The sequence below is a fragment of the Tamandua tetradactyla genome, chromosome 9 (assembly GCF_023851605.1).
Source record: "Tamandua tetradactyla isolate mTamTet1 chromosome 9, mTamTet1.pri, whole genome shotgun sequence".
In the NCBI taxonomy this organism is placed as follows: domain Eukaryota; kingdom Metazoa; phylum Chordata; class Mammalia; order Pilosa; family Myrmecophagidae; genus Tamandua; species Tamandua tetradactyla.
Window position 1 is genome coordinate 10,456,561 of NC_135335.1, and position 18,713 is coordinate 10,475,273.

Below are 18,713 nucleotides of genomic sequence, written 5' to 3' on the forward strand. Positions count from 1 at the left end.
TTATTTTATTTTGTGGTAGCACATATGCAACGTAACATTTCCTATTTTAACCACTTTCAAGTATGCAATTCAGTGGTGTTAATACATTCACACCAGTTGTGCTACTATCACTTCCATCCATCAGCAAAAGATCCATTACCCCATTATGTGTTAACTCCCCATTCCCCAGCCCCATTACTGATACCCTGTAATCCACTTTCTGTCTCTGAATTTGCATATTCCTGGTTATTTCATATAAGTGAGATCATACATTTGTCTTCTTATGACTGGCTTATTTCACTCAACATGATGTCTTCAAGATTCATCTGTGTTGTATCAGAACTTCATTCCTTTTTATGGCTGAATAATATTCCATTGTATGTGTATACTACATTTTATTTATGCATTCATCCACTGCTGGACTCCGATTGCTTCCACCTTTTGGCTTTTGTGAATAACAACGAATATTGGTGTATGGATATCTCATTCCCTGTCTTCAGTTCTTTGGGAGTATATGCCTAGAAGTGGGATTGCCAGGTCATAATTCCATACTTAACTTTCTGAGGAATTGTCAAACTTTTCTACAGTGGCTGCACCATTTTACATTCCTATCAACAATGCAGGAAGGTTCTGATTTCTCTGCATCCTCATAAATACTTGCTATTTTCTGCCTTTTTAAAAATTATTTTAATATAATTTTAGAGTGAAATACTGGTGATCGGTAAGGGGAAGGGGTGGGAGGTATGTTATATATGAATTTTTTTCTTTTTATTTCTTTTTCTGAATAGATGCAAATGTTCCAAGAAATGATCATGATGATGAATATGCAACTATGTGATGATATTGTGAATTACTGATTATATATGTAGACTGGAATGATCATAAGTTAAGAATGTTTGCATTTGTTTGGTGTTTTTGGAATTTTTAAAAAAATTAATAAAAAAAAAATCGGTTTCTGAGCACGACGGGCAGAAGACTCCATGGCCTTTGTCCAATAACACAGACAAAGTCTGTTTTTAATTTGTTTATTTACTATAAATAAAACCAAATAAACCAAAAAAATTTTTTATTTTAATAATAGCCTGTCTAGTCGGTATGCAATGGTCTCTCATTGTGATTTTGATTTGCATTTCCCTAATAGCTCATGGTGTTGAGCATCTTTTTCATATGCTTATTTAAGGCTGTGGTGGCTTGGAGTTGTGTTCTCCAGAAAAACATGTTCTTCATCTTAATCTATTCCTGTGGGTCTGAACCTGTATTAGGGTTCTCTAGAGAAACAGAATCCACAGGAAATATTTGTAAATATAAAATTCATAAAAGTGTCTCATGTAACTGTGGGAACATAGAGTTTATAATCCGCAAGACAGGCTGTGAAGCTGACAATTCCGATGGAGGGTCTGCCGAACTCCACAGGAGAGGCTCGCCAACCAAAGCAGGAAGAGAGCCTGTCTCTTCTGCATCTTCCTTAAACGGTTCCAATGATTAGATGAAACACCACTCATTGCAGAAGACACTCCCCTTGGCTGATTACAAATGGAATCAGTTGTGGATGCAGCTGACGTGATCATGATTTAATTCTATGAAATGTCCTCATTGCAACAGACAGGCCAGCACTTGCCCAACCAGACAAACAGGTACCAACACCTGGCCAAGTTGACACATGAAACTGACCATGACAGAACCCATTATAAATAGGACTTTTTGATGAGATTACTTCAATTAAAGTGTGGTCCAACTGAATCAGGATTAGCTACCAGTAGCCTAATAGGGAAGGTCACACAGAGAGAAACCACAGCAGCCAGAAGCTGGAAGCCAATGGAACCCAGAAGAGAAAGAGAAGATGCCACTGTGATAGTTAGGTTAAGTTGTCAACTTGGCCAGGTGAAGGCACCTATTTCTGTTGCTGTGGACATGAGCCAATGGTACGTGAATCTCATCTGTTGCTGTTACATCTGCAGTCGGCTAGGAGGCGTGCCTGCTGCAATGAATGACGTTTGACTTAATTGGCTGGTGCTTATATGAGAGAACCCAACGTAGCACAGCCTAAGCAGCTTGGCATACCTCATCTCAGCACTCGCAGCTCAGCCCAGACCTTTGGAGATGCAGAAAGAAATCACCCCGGGGAAAGATGTTGGAACCCAGAGGCCTGGAGAGAAGGCCAGGAGAGACCATCCTGTGCCTTCCCACGTAAGAAAGAACTTCATTGGAAAGTTAACTGCCTTTCCTCTGAAGAGGAAATCTGGTGTGTTGCATTCCAGCAGCTAGCAAACTAGAACAGCCACCATGTGCATTGCCATGTCATGGAAAAGCCAAGGCACCCCAAAGATTGCTGGCTGGCTAGAAATACCTACTCCAGAAGGAAGCAAGCCTTCTAGCCTTTGAAACTATGAGCCAATGAATTCCTGTTAAGCCAACCCATTGTATAGTATTTGTTTTAACTACTAGTAAACTAAAACATTGGCCATTTGTGTGTGTGTGTGTGTGTGTGTATACACACACATACATATATATGTATGTATTTGTGTGTGTGTGTGTGTGTATCTTCTTTGGAGAAATATCTATTCAAGTCCTTGGCCCATTTTTCAGTAGGGTTATTTGTTTTCTTGTTGTTGAACTGTAAGCATTATCTGTATATTCTAGATATAAAACTGTATCGGATGAATGGTATCCAAATATCCTCTCCCATTCTGTAGGATGTCTTTTTCAGTTTCTTCATAATGTTCTTTGATCCACAAAAGTTTTAAATTTTGAAAAAGTCGAATTGATCAATTTTTTTCTTTTGTTCCTTGTGCTTTTAGTGTTAAGTGTAAGAATCTTTTGCCTAATACAAGGTCCAGAAGATATTCCCCTATGTTTTCTTCTAGGAGTTTTGTAGTTTTAGTTCTTATATTTAAGTCTGATCCATTTTGAGTTAATTTGTGTATATGGTGTGAGGTAGGGGTCCACTTTCAATCTTTTGCACGTGGATATCCCATTTTCTCAGCACCATTTGTGGAAAGACGATTTCTTCCCCATCAAATGGACTTGGTACCTTTGTCAAAAAGGTACCATAGCACCGTGGGATCAACAACGCCTTCCGAACTAAAAGGGGGAAAAGAAATGTAACAAAATAAGGTGTCAGTGGTTATGCGGGAGCCTGAGGGAACAGGAAAGCAGGGCAGAGGGAAGCAGTGACTATGGTTTTTGCTGAGTGAGGTGGGAGCATGTTGGCATGTTTCAGCAGGAGAGTGATGGGATCTGCCTGACTTTTATTAAGATCCCTCTCTACTGTCTGGGGAATGGATGAGGAAATCAAAGACGAATGCGGGGAGTTCCCTGAAGTGGCTTTGCAGTAATCCAGGAGAGCCCTGATGGTGGCTTGGGCAGGGATAGTGAGAAGCGCTGGATTCTGGAATCACTGTGGAGGAGGACCCCACAACATTTGGCTCAGAATGTGAAAGAATGTTAGAGAAGTCCTCAAGAGCATCTCCAAGGCTTTTGGCCTCCCTTATTCATCTGCTAAATCAAATGTGCCAACAGGACCTTTCATTTCTTCTTTTTTTTTAATTAATTTTTTTAACTCTAATGATTTTATTTCTGTATATCAAGACTACAAATAGTATTTAAACAATTTATTATTCAAATTAAGAATTATACATTTTGTTTTGATAATGGTGATTGCCATTCGGCATTCCTGCATTTAAAAGTATATTGCTGATTATAGTCAATTAAATGCAATATCCAACGGAGTGTCAGGTGACAGTAAAATACCTGACATTTAAGAGATGAATAACGATTCCTCCTCCCCCCAACATTAGCAAAGGGTCACTCTGTTTTCATATCTTTTGCTTTGACATGCTTTCCATTTTTTTCCAACTTGACAGTTTTTATTAAATAGCATATGTATATTTAATAAAATTCTGAGAAACTTACATTTTTTATTAACTTATAACTTTTTCTTAAACTATAACAACAACCACAAACACTGTTTTTAAAAAATTTTTAATTAATTTTTAAATTAAAAAAAATGCCAAGAAAGAAATACACTCTTAACATATGATCATTCCGTTGTACATATATAATCAATAATTCACAATATTATCACATAGTTGCATATTCATCATCATGATCATTTCTTAGAATATTTGCATCAATTCAGAACAAGAAATAAAAAGATAACAAAAAAATTCATACATACCATCCTCCTCACCCCTCCCTTTCATTGATCACTAGCATTTCAAACTAAATTTATTTTAACATTTGTTCCCCCTATTATTTATTTTTATTCCATATGTTCTAGTCCTTTGTTGACAAGGTAGATTGAAAGGAGCATCAGACACAAGGTTTTCACAATCACACAGTCCCATTGTGAAAGCTTTATCATTATTCAATCATCATCAAGAAACATGGCTACTGGAACACAGCTCTACATTTTCAGGCAGTTCCCTCCATCCTCTCCATTACATCTTGAATAGCAAGGTGATATCTACTTAATGCGTAAGAATAACCTCCAGGATAACCTCTCGACTCTGTTTGAAATCTGTCAGCCATGGACACTTTGTCTCATTTCCCTCTTCCCCCTTTTGGTTGAGAAGGTTTTCTCAATCCCTTGATGCTGAGTCTCAGCTCATTCTAGGATTTCTGTCCCACATTGTCAGGAAGTCACACCCCTGGGAGTCATGCCCCACGTAGAGAGGGGGAGGGTGGTGAGTTTGCTTGTTGTGTTGGCTCATTTCTTCTTTGAAAGCCTTCTGTGTCTCCCTTACAGCCTCTCTCCAGGTTTTTCTTCCTGTTCTTCCTTATCTCCCACCCATCTTTTTTATGATCCAACCCATGTGCATCCTTGGGCTCCATCTGAACCAGACAACCCACAGGAGCTCGGCTTCTGGTGCAGGAGACTGATAACGCTTAAACTCATCCACTGTGTGACTTCAGACGACCTGCTTAACCTCTCTGTGCCTCGGTTGCTTTGTATTTAAAAAGGGGACAAAAGAGTTTTTTTGTTTTGTTTTTGCATGGACAGGCACTGGGAACTGAACCTGGGTCTCTGGCATGGCAGGCAAGAATTCTGCCACGGAGCCACTGTGCCAGTTTGAATCTGTGGTGGACCCTAGAAAAGCCATGCCCTTTAATCCTCATTCAGTATTGCTGGGTGGGAGCATTTTGATTGTTCCCATGGAGATGTGACCCACCCAATTGTGGGCAGTAACTTTTGATTAGATGATTTCCATGGACGTATGTCTCCACCCATTGAAGATGGAGTTGCTTACTGGAATCCTTTAAAAGAAGAAACATTTTGGAGAGAGTCCTTTTTGTAGATCCACGAGAAAGCCAGCAGATGCCGCCATGTTCGCCATGTGCCCTTCCAGTTGAGAGCGAAACATTGAATTTCATCGGCCTTCTTGAACCAAGGTATCTTTCCCTGGATGCTTTACTAGGGACATTTCGATAGACTTGCTTTAATTGGGCCATTTTCTCAGCCTTAGAACTGTTAACTAGCAACTTATTAAATTCCCTTTTTAAAAAGCCTTTCTTATAGGCAGAGCCCCCAGTCTTGGGATTTGTTCATATGAAACTTAACCCCACAAAGGATAGGTCAAGCCTACTTAAAATTTAGGCTTAAGAGTCACCCCCAAGAGAGCCTCTTTTGTTGCTCAGATGTGGCCCCTCTCTCCAGCCAACACAATGAGCAGTCTCACCACCCTCCCCCTGTCTACATGGGACACGACTCCCAGGGGTGTGGACCTTCCTGGCAATGTGGGACAGAGATCTTGGAATGAACGGAGACTCAGCATCAATGGATTGAGAAAACCTTCTCAACCAAAAGGGGGAAGAGGGAAATGAGGCAAAGTGTCCATGGCTGAGAGATTCCAAACAGAGTCGAGAGGTTATCCTGGAGTTATTCTTGTGCATCAAGTAGGTATCATCTTGTTATTCAAGATGTAATGGAGAGGCTGGAGGGAACTGCCTGAAAATGTAGAGCTGTGTTCCAGTGGCCATGTTTCTTGATGATGATTGAATAATGATATAGCTGTCACAATGTGACTGTGTGATTGTGAAAACCTTGTGTCTGATGCTCCTTTTATCTACCTGGTCAACAAAGGAGTAGAACATATGGAATAAAAATAAATAATAGGGGGAACAAATGCTAAAATAAATTTAGTTTAAATGCTAGTGATCAATGAAAGCAAGGGGTAAGGGGTATAGTAGGTATAATCTTTTTTTTTTTCTTCCCTGTGTTCATTTTATTTCATTTTCTGTTGTCTTTTTATTTCTATTTCTGAATTAATGCAAATATTCTAAGAAATGATGAATATGCATCTAAGTGATGCTATTGTGAATTACTGATTATGTATGTTGTTTTATTTTGTTTCTTTATTTTTTTAATTAATAAATTAAAAAAAAAAGCCTTTCTGTTTCTGGTATATTGCATTCCGGCAGTGAGCAAACTAGAATAGCCACCATCGCACCACCCAAGAATTCTGCCACCAAGCCACGGAGCTATGGAGTTTGTGAGGATTAAATGAGTTGATATTTGTAAAGCACTTAGAACAGTGCCTGGCTACAGAGTAGCAATTACTTAGCAGGGTAAATATGCTATGCATCTGTTAAATGAAAATCAATGCACAAAAGAAGATACATCTAGAGACAGGTGAGTGCTACAAGGAAGATGGGAAGGGAAGGCTTAGAGAGTAGCTGTGTGCGGAGGCAGGGAGGGAAGGAACTCCCAGAGGTGGGGTGATGGGTGAAGGTCCTTAGAGCTGCAGTGATGGGACAGACAAGTTTCCAGAAAGCAACCGAAGTTGCAGAAAATTCCAGCTGGAGCAAGGCTGGAATTTTCAAGGAATCCAAATGTGCCAGTTTGAATCTATTGTGAACCCCAGAAAAGCCGTGTCCTTTAATCCACATTCAACACTGCTGGGTGGGAGCTTTTTGATCGTTTCCATTCAAGGTGGGGTTGCTTATTGTAGCCCTTTAAGAGGGAACCTTTTTGAAAAAAACTTGAGAGCCACTAGAGCCACCAGAGCCACCAGAACCGACAGAGCCAACCAAATGGACAGAGCCCTGGGGAAGTCACTGAAGAGAAAGCTAGCAGATCTTGCCATGTGCCTTTCCAGCTGAGAGAGAAAAATCCTGAACATCATCGGCCTTCTTGAACCAAGGTATCTTTCCCTGGATGCCTTAGATTGGACGTTTCTATAGTCTTGCCCTAATTTGGACATTTTCACAGCCTTAGAACTGTAAACTTGCAACTTAATAAATCCCCCCCTTTTTAAAAGCCGTTCCACTTCTGGTATATTGCATTCCAGCAGCTTACCAACTGGAACACCAAAGAAGGCTTTTTCTATGCTATCACTTCCTCCACTAAAGGATGGGGGTGATGAAATATCAATGACTTTTCCCGGATTGCTATGAGGACTAAAAAATTTAAGCCATATAGGCGGACTCAGGCCTTGAAAAATTTGAGAGCTCTCTTTGAGCAAAGAAAAAGACAAATGAAAAAATGAGGTATGGGGCTTTAAAAGGGGGACAGATGGGGGACCTGGAAACGTAGGCTGCTCCAGCCTCACGGTAAAGCCACTTCTGAACTCGTAGAAATGTTAGCACTCATTAAAATTTCCATCAAACCTCTCGGCAAACTCAGAGCCCTCCTGACAAGCCCAAGGGAAGCCGCGACACGGGCTGGCCAGCGTCCCACTCCCTCGTCCCGGGTCCCTGGAACAGAAGTTCCACCACAGGAGCCACCTGCCCGGGCACTGCATGACAGCCCCAGAGTGATTCATGCTGCTATTTTTGGTGCCGCTGTCGCAAAGGGTGGGGAGAGAAATGGTGAGGGCCTCTTCCAAACCATCGCTGAGGCTGCAGATCCTGCAGCAAATGAGAGCAAATCGGTCACACGAATAGTAGTTCTCTGCAGGCCAGCTCCACATTTGAAAATTCTCCCAATGTCAGACCAAATTATAATGGCAGGAGCTCAACATGTGGAGAGGGCGATGAAGGCATTTTGACCTGTTGGGGTGGGAATCGAAGACAATCCTGAGTTCCCTTCACCAAGTTAGAGCGAAGTTCTACTTTGGGACCCACTCTTAAAGAATATTTTAACTTCCCATCTAAGAACTGAGTGATTGTAACTTCTGGCTATCCTGCTAAGGCAGAGCCTCACCCTTGATTCTAGGGGGACACAGGGGGTGGGGTGGGGTTGGATGGCAAAAGGTGCCACAGGGTTCTCTCCAATTCAGTGAACTATATCCCCAGACGCTGTGCCAGGTGCTCCAAGGACTAAAAAGATGGCCATTGTCGTCTAATAATTATTCGTCACAGCCCAGTCCTGGATCTCGCTGTCCACGCTCCCTTCCTGCGTGATTTAATCAGTCTTGTAGCTATAAATACCCTCTCGGATGACTCCCACATTTCTATCTTTGGCTCAGATGGCACACCCAAATTCCAGACTCATCTATCCAATGACCTTCTTCTTTTTTTTTTTAATGTTCAATTATATTTTTTATTAAAGACAATATACACATTCATTGAAATAAATCTTGAAAATACAAAGAAGCACAAAAAAGAAAAATCATCCATATGCTTACCACCCAGACAAGCCTGGTTAACAGCTTAAAATACAACATCCACGGATTATTTCTAATGTCTCTGACATCACATCTCTCTGCCTGTGTTCACGTTGACTCAATATGGAAAGGTCTGCTCATCTTTTAAGCCCACCTAAAATATCAGCTTCTCAGTGAAGGCTTTACCAGGCAGAATTAATAACACCTTCCTCCATTTTTCCATTGCCTTTATTTGGCTCGACTGTGAAACTTAGCATACTACATTACACTATAATTATTTATTTGCTTCTTTTTCTCCTTAGCATTTTTTTTAAAACTTATTTTGTATTATCAAACCAAAACAGCATACAAACATGAGCATTCTTAACACACAAACATTCCATGTATGATATACAATCAGTGGCTCACAATATCATCACATAGTTGTGTATTCATCACCATGATCATTTTTTAGAACATTTGCATCTCTCCAGAAAAAGAAATAAAAAGAAAAAAGAAAAAGCTCACACATACCATACCCTTACCCCCCCATCACTGACCACTAGTATTTCCATCTACTCAATAGATTTTAACCTTTGTTCCCCCTATTTTCTTTATACCCCTTACCACTCCCTTTCATTGTTCACTAGTATTTCAATTTACTCAATTTATTTTAACACTTGTTCCCTCTATTATTTATTTATTTGTAATCCATATGTTTTACTCGTCTGTCCGTATCATAGGTAAAAGGAGCATCAGACACAAAGTTTTCACAATGACACAGTCGCATTGTGAAAACTATGCCATTATACAATCATCTTCAAGAAACATGGCTACTGGAACACAGCTCCACATTTTCAGGCAGTTCCCTCGAGCTTCTCTAATATACCTTAAACTAAAAAGGTGGTATCTATATAACGCGTAAGAATAACCTCTAGGATAACCTCTCGAGTCTGTTTGGAATCTCTCAGCCATTGACATTTTATTTTGTCTCATTTCACTCTTCCCCCTTTTGGTCGAGAAGGTTTTCTCAATCCCCCGATGCTGAATCTCAACTCATTCTAGGGTTTTTCTCAATCCCTTGATGCTGAGTCTCAGCTCATTCTAGGATTTCTGTCCCACATTGCCAGGAAGGTCCACACCCCTGGGAGTCATGTCCCACGTAGATGGAGGGCGGTGAGTTTGCATGCCATCCAATGACCTTCTTGCTGTCTCCACCCACACCTCTAATGGCTGAACTCTGTGGCTGGCTATAGGCCCCTCCATGCCCCATGTACCACCCCCTGCCTCGTACCAGGCTCCAGGTGTGTGAGGGACAGCATCTTGGACCACCCCAGCCCTGCCTTCAGCTAAATAACCACTGAGGCACCCTAATCAAAGCCACATGGAGGGTGGGCCACAGTGGCTCAGTGGCAGAGTTCTCACCTGCCATGCTGGAGACCCGGGTTCGATTCCTGATGCCTGCCCCTGCAAAAAAAAGAGATATAATTAAATGGCCGTTGCTTTTAGCTGTTCACACGAGATAGTTTGTTATACACAGCAAAAAATAACCAGATCAGCGACCTCCAAGGGCTTTTCTCCTTCTCTGTGTTTTCTCCTTCTCGGCTGCTCCTGGCTGCCCATCTCTCCCTCATAGCCCACACCCCAGCAGCGGCCACAGGCAGCTTTTAAAAATCAGGTCATCCATTCCCTCACCTAGAAGCCTCCAGGGATACCCCACTCCAGGGATGCCCCGCTGTACTTTAGAATTAAGGATATTTCCTAAGAGGCATGACGGCCCTGCCTCCTTCTCTGGGGTTTCTCTGTCCCCCTCAACTTCAGAAGGTATCTCAATTAGAAATAGGGACTCTGCGGTTGTCATCTGCTAAGATGGGGTTATTCAGGGTTAGGGTGAGCCCGAAATCCAAGGACAGCTGTCCTTATAAGAAGAAGAAGAGGCACTAAGACATGCAAAGGAAGGCGAAGAAAGAAGCAGAGACTGGAGTGAAGCAGCTACAAGTCAAGGAACCCCTGAGGTTGCCGGGAGCCCCAGAAAGACAGCGTGTCCTGCCAGCACCTGATTTTCACAGGTCTAGCCTCCAGCACTGGGGGAGGGTACGTTTCTGTTCTGGCAACCCCGAAACACCAAGACACCCCCTTTCTCTCCGCCTGCCCGTGCTCCAGCCTCTTCACCTCTTTCTGCCCTTGGAACTCATTCGCCCGCAGGGCCCTTTTCTGGAATGTTCTTTCCTCAGCGGTGCTGCACCAGAGGACTCCTTCCGGCCGGCCAGTCCTGGCCTGACTCCATCCGAGAGTCCTTTCCTGGCCACTCAAACCAAAATAGCCCCCACCCCTGCCCGGACCCCACCCCAAAGCCGGTTGTGTTCTCCGCAGGGGTGTTAGCACCCTCTGACGACGTGACTTGTGTCTGTGGATTTGTTCACTGCGGGTTTCCCACACCAGATACTGCCTCCCACGGGGCACGGACCCCAGTGCAGGGTCTGGGGTGCAGGTAGTGCTTAGGGAGGGTTTGTTAAAGGCCAAATGACACCGATCACCCTGGATGCCCCCCGAGGGGCCCCAGCTTCCCACGGGGCCACCTTCCAGCCCTCTTCCCTCCTGGATTTCTTACTCCCTATTCTGCTTATATTTCTTCGGGCCAGAGGGCGGATTCCTTCAGATTCAAATGTCCCAACCCCACTGTCTCCCTTTTAGCATCTATTTATTGAGAAATACCAAGTGTGTGTGTGTGCGCACGCGTGTTCATGTGTATCTGTGTGTGTCTGTGTGTGTGCATGTGTGTGTGTAAACAGGCCCCCTCTCATATGCTGTCCGCCTGGAACACACACTTACCAATATCTACTTAAAATACCACAGCCCAGTGGTGCCGGCTGAAGGAATGGAAGCCATCTAGCCCTGCAGCCACGGGGGCCCCTGGAAAACGTGGAGGTGCCTCCAGGAGAGGAGGGAACTTTGGTGACCCTCTAATAACGACCCTCCAGTTAGCTACTGATGTAGAAACAGGGCCCCGGCATATCGTGGAATGAACAAAGTTAGCTATGGAGAAGTTGCGTGCGGCTGATTCTGTTTTTTTGCAAAAAACAAAGATAAATAAATAGTGTGCCTTTAGCGTCGTATACGATGGCATATGAGCGGAAAAGTTCGAGAAGGATGTACAGCTGTGGATTCAGAATGGGGAGGGGGGCCTTTTGCTTTTCATTTTTATGTTCTTAAAAATTGTCACATCATGATGATGAATATGCAACTATGTGATGATATCGTGAATTACTGATTATATATGTAGAACGGAATGAGCATATATTAAGAATGTTTGTGTTTCATTCTTGTAATTTTTTTAATTAATAAAAAAATTTTTTTAAAAATGTCACAATACATTATGCTGAGTGAGATGAGCCAGAAACAAAAGGACAAATACTGTATGGTCTCACGGATATGAACTAACATTAATGAATGAACTTGGAGAATTTCAGTTAAGAGCAGAGGTCATCAGGAGATAGAAATGGGGTAGATATTGGGTGATTGGAGCTGAAGGGATACAGATTGTGCAACAGGACTGATTGTAAAAATTCAGTAATGGACAGTACAATATTACCTAACTGTAATACAATTATTCTAAAACACTGAATGAAGCTGAATGTGAGAATGATAGAGGGAGGAGGGCTGGGGGCACATATGAAACCAGAAGGAAAGTTAAAACTATAAAGACTGAGATGATATAATCTAGGAATGCCTAGAGTGTACAATGATAGAGATTAAATATACAAATTAAAAAATGTTTTTGCAGGAGGAAGAACAAAGGAATGTCAATATTGCAGGGTGTTGAAAATAGATGGTCATTCATATTTTAAAACTTCAACTTCTGCATGAGACTAAAGCAAAAAATGTTTATTTGGTACAAAATTTATATTTTGACCAGTACATTTCATAATATAACTTATATGGACAGGTTAATTGAACATCACAAGTACATGGAACCTTGAATAGAGCATGAGATTTTGTAGGTTTGCCCAGAGTGATGCTCCATAAATCCCAGAGTGATTTGAACAGTGAATAAAGAACTATTTGCAAAGTTCCCTTGGGGGAATGGCAAGAAAGGGGAATTCCTGATATCCTCACAAGCAGCGGATAACTAAAGCAATAGGCTGAGCCCTCAATCTCCGGGTTTGATCATATGAAACTCAACCCTGCAAAGGATAGACTGAGCCTACTTAAAATTAGGCCCAAGAGCCACCCCCAAAGAACCTCTTTTGTTGCTCAGATGTGGCTTCTCTCTCTCAGGCAACACTCAAGCAAACTCACCACCCTCCCCCTGTCTACATGGGACATGACTCCCAGGGGCGGGGCGTAAACCTCCTTAGCAACGTGGGACAGAAATCCTAGAATGAGCTGAGACTCAGCATCAAGGGATTGAGAAAACCTCGACCAAAAGGGGGAAGAGAGAAATGAGACAAAACAAAGTGTCAATGGCTGAGAGATTTCAAACAGAGTCAAGAGGTTGTCCTGGAGGTTATTCTTATGCATTATATAGATATCCCTTTTTTAAGTTTAAGGTGTATTGTAGAGGCTGGACGGAAGTGCCTGAAAATGTAGAGCTGTGTTCCAATAGCCATGTTTCTTGAAGATGATTGTATAATGATATAGCTTTCACAATGTGACTGTGTGATTGTGAAAACCTTGTGTCTGATGCGCCTTTTATCTACCTTATCAACAGATGGATTAAAAATAAATAAATAGGACCTTAAACCTAAAGCAAGAGCACTGAAGAAAGAAATAAATAAATGGGAGCTCCACAAAATTAAACACTTTTGTGCATCAGAGAACTTCATCAAGAAAGTAGAAAGACAGCCTACACAATGGGAGACAATATTTGGAAACGACATATCAGATAAAGGTCTAGTATCCAGAATTTATAAAGAGATCGTTCAACTCAACAACAAAAAGACAGTCAACCCAATTACAAAATGGGAAAAAGACTTGAACAGACACCTCTCAGAAGAGGAAATACAAATGGCCAAAAGGCACATGAAGAGATGCTCAATGTCCCTGGCCATTAGAGAAATGCAAATCAAAACCACAATGAGATATCATCTCACACTCACCAGAATGGCCATTATCAACAAAACAGAAAATGACAAGTGCTGGAGAGGATGTGGAGAAAGAGGCACACTTATCCACTGTTGGTGGGAATGTCAAATGGTTCAACCACTGTGGAAGGCAGTTTGGCGGTTTCTCAAAAAACTGAATATAGAATTGCCATACGACCCAGCAATACCATTGCTAGGTATCTACTCAAAGGACTTAAGGGCAAAGACACAAACGGACATTTGCACACCAATGTTTATAGCAGCGTTATTTACAATTGCAAAGAGATGGAAACAGCCAAAATGTCCATCAACAGACGAGTGGCTAAACAAACTGTGGTATATACATACGATGGAATATTATGCAGCTTTAAGACAGAATAAACTTATGAAGCATGTAATAACATGGATGAACCTAGAGAACATTATGCTGAGTGAGTCTAGCCAAAAACTAAAGGACAAATACTGTATGGTCCCACTGATGTGAACCGACATTCGAGAATAAACTTGGAATATGTCATTGGCAACAGAGACCAGCAGGAGTTAGAAACAGTGTAAGATAATGGGTAATTGGAGCTGAAGGGATACAGACTGTGCAACAGGACTAGATACAAAAACTCAAAAATGGACAGCACAATACTACCTAATTGTAATGCAATTATGTTAAAACACTGAATGAAGCTGCATCTGAGCTATAGTTTTTGTTTGTTTGTTTGTTTGTGTCTTTTGTTTTTTTCTTTTTCCTTTTTTTATATATATATTTTTTTTATTATTATTTTTTTTCTCTATATTAACATTCTATATCTTTTTCTGTTGTTTTGCTAGTTCTTTTCCTAAATCGATGCAAATGTACTAAGAAATGATGATCATACATCTATGTGATGATATTAAGAATTACTGATTGCATATGTAGAATGAAATGATTTCTAAATGTTGTGTTAATTTCTTTTTTATTTAATTAATAAAAAAATAAAAATAAAAATAAAAAGAATTAATGATCCTAGTAACAAACTAACATTTAAGTGAAATGTCATGACCTGTTCTAAGCATTTTACAACATTAATTTTTTTTTTGCTTTTTTTCTGGGGGGGATGCATTGGCTAGGATTTGAACCTGAACCTCCCACATGATAGAGAGCATTCTACCACTGAAAAACACACACACCTCAAATATTACTTTTCTTATGAATTCTCTGAGCTGGGCACCATTACAATCAATCCACTTTCTGAAGAGGAAATGGAGAGACAGATGGGATAAGCAAGTTACCCAAATGGGCCATCTAAGAATGGACAGACTTGGCATTGAAATCGAGGTCATGCAGATGATATCACTGAGTTGTGAAACATAATGCCAGGAAAAGCCTTCCCAGCTATTCCCAGGAGGACCCTTGTAAGAAAGTTCCAGGCATGACTTGGGTGGTCCAGCTATCTTCAGTTACACTTGGAGGCTGAATATTTCAAATCCCTCTGTAACATCAATGGAAGAGATCTTGCATATATTCTTCATCTTATAGAGGTAAATATTCCTGTTACACAAATTCTTCACACACTTTGGTTTCAAAATACTTATACATGTGCTCATTTATGCACATATATTTATACATTTATTTATTTTTAATTGATTTACACATGAAATAAACACATGTATATACAAATGCAAAAAAAATAATAAATAAATAAATAATAGGGGGAACAAATGTTAAAATAAATTTAGTAGATTGAAATACTAGTGATCAAAGAAAGGGAGTGGTAAGGGTATAGAAAAAATAAGAGAAACAAAGACTAAAATATATTGAGTAGGTGGAAATGCTAGTGGTCAACGAAAGGGAGGGGTAGGGGTTATGGTATGTATGAGTTTTTTCTTTTTATTTTTTTTTCTGGAGTGATGCACATATTCTAAGAAATGATCATGGTGATGAATATACAACTATGTGATGATATTGTGAGTCATTGATTATATACCAAGAATGGAATGCTCATATGTTAAGAATGTTTGTGTTTGTATGCTGTTATGCTTAAAAAAAAAAAGAATTGATGCACCAATAACTTGGAAATTGCCATTTTAAAAACAGCTGGGTAAGTTTTTAACTTGACAAAGTGCGTCATAAAATGAAAGTATAAAACAAAATAAAATTGTCACAATATACCTTACTTTTAAATATGTTGTGAGGTGGGCCACGTGGCCCAGCAGGCAGAGTTCTCGCCTGCCATGCTGGAGACCCGGGTTCGATTCCCGGTGCCTGCCCATGCAAAAAAAAAAATAATAATAATAATAATAATAAATATGTCGTGCACTTCAAACTAAATGTCCCCTGAGCATCCACCTCGTTCCCAGGTCCTCTCTGGAATGCCTTCCCCAGCCGGTTCCAGGGACCACCCGACCCCTACCCACAAGGAAGGCAGCACGAGATTAGGACTTCCAGAAACTGCCTGGCCCTCTCCAGATACCTAAGAGTTTTTTGCAAGGAATCAGATGGAGAGTTCTGCCATCCAGGTTTATAGCTACATGCTCTGGACATTTAATACTTTATAATCCACCCTTCCCTCACACACCTCTCAATATAACGATGACAGTATCAGGCAATGAAACAGATAATAAAAATGAACATAGGTAGGTAATAAAATTAAATATGAAGACAGCATTAAAACCAGACCTTAGGGGGTCCCGGGAAGGAGAGGGGCAAATGTGCATCTCCCCGAATCTGAATGATGCAACAAAAAATAGAAAGATGGCAGGATACCAAAGGGGTAGAGGTGAAGCTTGAATGGCACTCAGGAGACAGTGATGCATTGGACTTTAAAATGACACCCTTCGATTATATATAATAACCAGATTATAATATATATGTATAATATATAATATATAATAACCAAATAATAATAACCACAGGACCATACCATAGAGCGAACCCTAATGTAAACCATGACATATAGATAATAATACAATTATAAAAATGTTCTTTTTTCAGTTGTAACAGATGAACTGCCCTATGCTAGGTGCTAATATAATAATAGGGTGTAACATGGGAACTCTGTATTTTTATGCATGATTTTTCTGTAAAGCCACAATTGTGCTAATTAAAAAAATAAATAAATCCCCAGCGAGAGAGGTGGGATTTGAGGTCCCTGAAGACAAGGTAGAATTCTCCTGGGTTCTGCTCTAGTCTTAAATCTCAGACCAATAGCGGGAAACCAGGACTGTTCTGGGATCCCAAATCTCTCTCTGCTGAGCTGGTGAAGCCACTCCTTTGGGTGTCTTTGCAACCCTGAAAGGAGTGGAAGCCAGAAAATCAAACACAGGGCCCGCCTACGAATTTAGAATCAGTTTTGTCATCATTATGCTTCTGAGTGCTTATTTATGGTTTTGAACCTTTTAGGACAATCGCATCTTGTGACTTGGGGTTTTTCATTTGGTTTTGTTTTTTTTGTTTTGTTTTTTTGCACGGGCAGGCACCGGGAAGTGACTTGAAGTTTTAACTAGAAAAGCGTAAGCGGTAGACAGCCTGCAAAGACAGCTGCAATAATTCCTCCCATCCCTTTGCACTGCTCCTCCCAGCGCGGGGTGGAGGCTATTTCCCCCACCCCCTTTGAATCTGGGCTGTCCTCGTGACATGCATGGACTTGAGATGGCCGTGCAAGTCATGGAGTGTGACTTCCAAGCCGTACCTCCAGAAGCCCCGCAGCCTCGGCGGTCACGTTTCCTGGAGCAGGAGCATGAGAACATCCTACCCTGGAAATGCTCAATTGTGGAGAAGACCCAAGGGGTCCCGGCTGACAGCCACACCCACCACCAGCCACGTGCACAAGCCAAGCTGGTGCATCTCAGCTCCGGGTGTCAGGTGACTGCAGCTGTGGAGGGACCGAGGCGAGACCAGGAGACGGAAAACCGTGGAGCTCAACACAACCCAAATTAATTCAGAATCTGCGATTTTTAAGCCAACTTGTTTTCAGGGGGGTGATTACACAGCAAAGATAACCGAGATTGTGTCAGAGGATCGGAGGAGCTAAGCTCAATGAACAGTATTATTTGAATATTTAAGAAAATCAATCTACCACATTTAGCAAATTGATCTACTAGTGCACAAGCCGTTGTTAATATGATTAGAAAAAAAAATGGGTATATGTCTCTTTCATAGGAAATTTGAGAGGATCAGCTGTTTCAGCTCTGTAAAATGTAGTTTAAATGTACTAGGGGACTTTAATTACCTAAGTTTGTAATTGGTATTCATTTTTTGAAGAATTGAATCTGTGGAACTCATGGGTTAATTAACTATTAATCAAAAATAAGGGAAAGCAATTGTGCTTATTTTTAGACAAAAAAAAAAATACTCGATGTATACACAGAAAACAAGATTTGCAAGTTGCACGCAGATGCATAAGAAAAACTAGCATTAAAAAAAAATGTATCCTTAAGAAATACGGTATTCATTTAAACCCAAGCAGCAGTAGGTAGCTTTTCTCTGCATGAAAGCCTCTCTCCACATTAAAAAACCTCAAATGACAACAATGTAAACTCCAGCCTCACTACAAAATTCAGCATGCCACAGGTTTCCATGCCCTGCCTGGAAGGTCCACACTCCGCCACCTTCCATACCTGGAAAAATCCTACCTTCTCCAAAAGGTGCAGTTCAGATTCTGGGGGAGCCCCCAAATCGTGCTTCCCTATCCAGGACCTCCTGCATTGGAGCAGACCACAGAGGGGTCCCAGCTGGGACTTTCTCTATCCCAGCAGCCTTGAGAGAACCGAGCTGAGTTCCAGCCAAAGAAACAGAAGGGCTGGGACCCTCCTGATGGGCTAGGACCCCTCCTGATGGGGTAGGGCCCTCCTGATGGGGTAAGGTCCCTCCTGATGGGGTAAGGCCCCTCCTGATGAGGTAAGGCCCCTCCTGATGGGGTAGGACCCTCCTGATGGGGTAGGGCCCTCCTGATGAGGTAAGGCCCCTCCTGATGGGGTAGGACCCTCCTGATGGGGTAGGGCCCTCCTGATGGGGTAAGGCCCTCCTGATGGGGTAGGACCCTCCTGATGGGGTAGGGCCCTCCTGATGGGGTAGGGTCCTCCTGATGGGGTAAGGCCCCTCCTGATTTCCTCCTGGCCAGAGGAAATACCCAGGACCCCCAGGGTGCTTCAG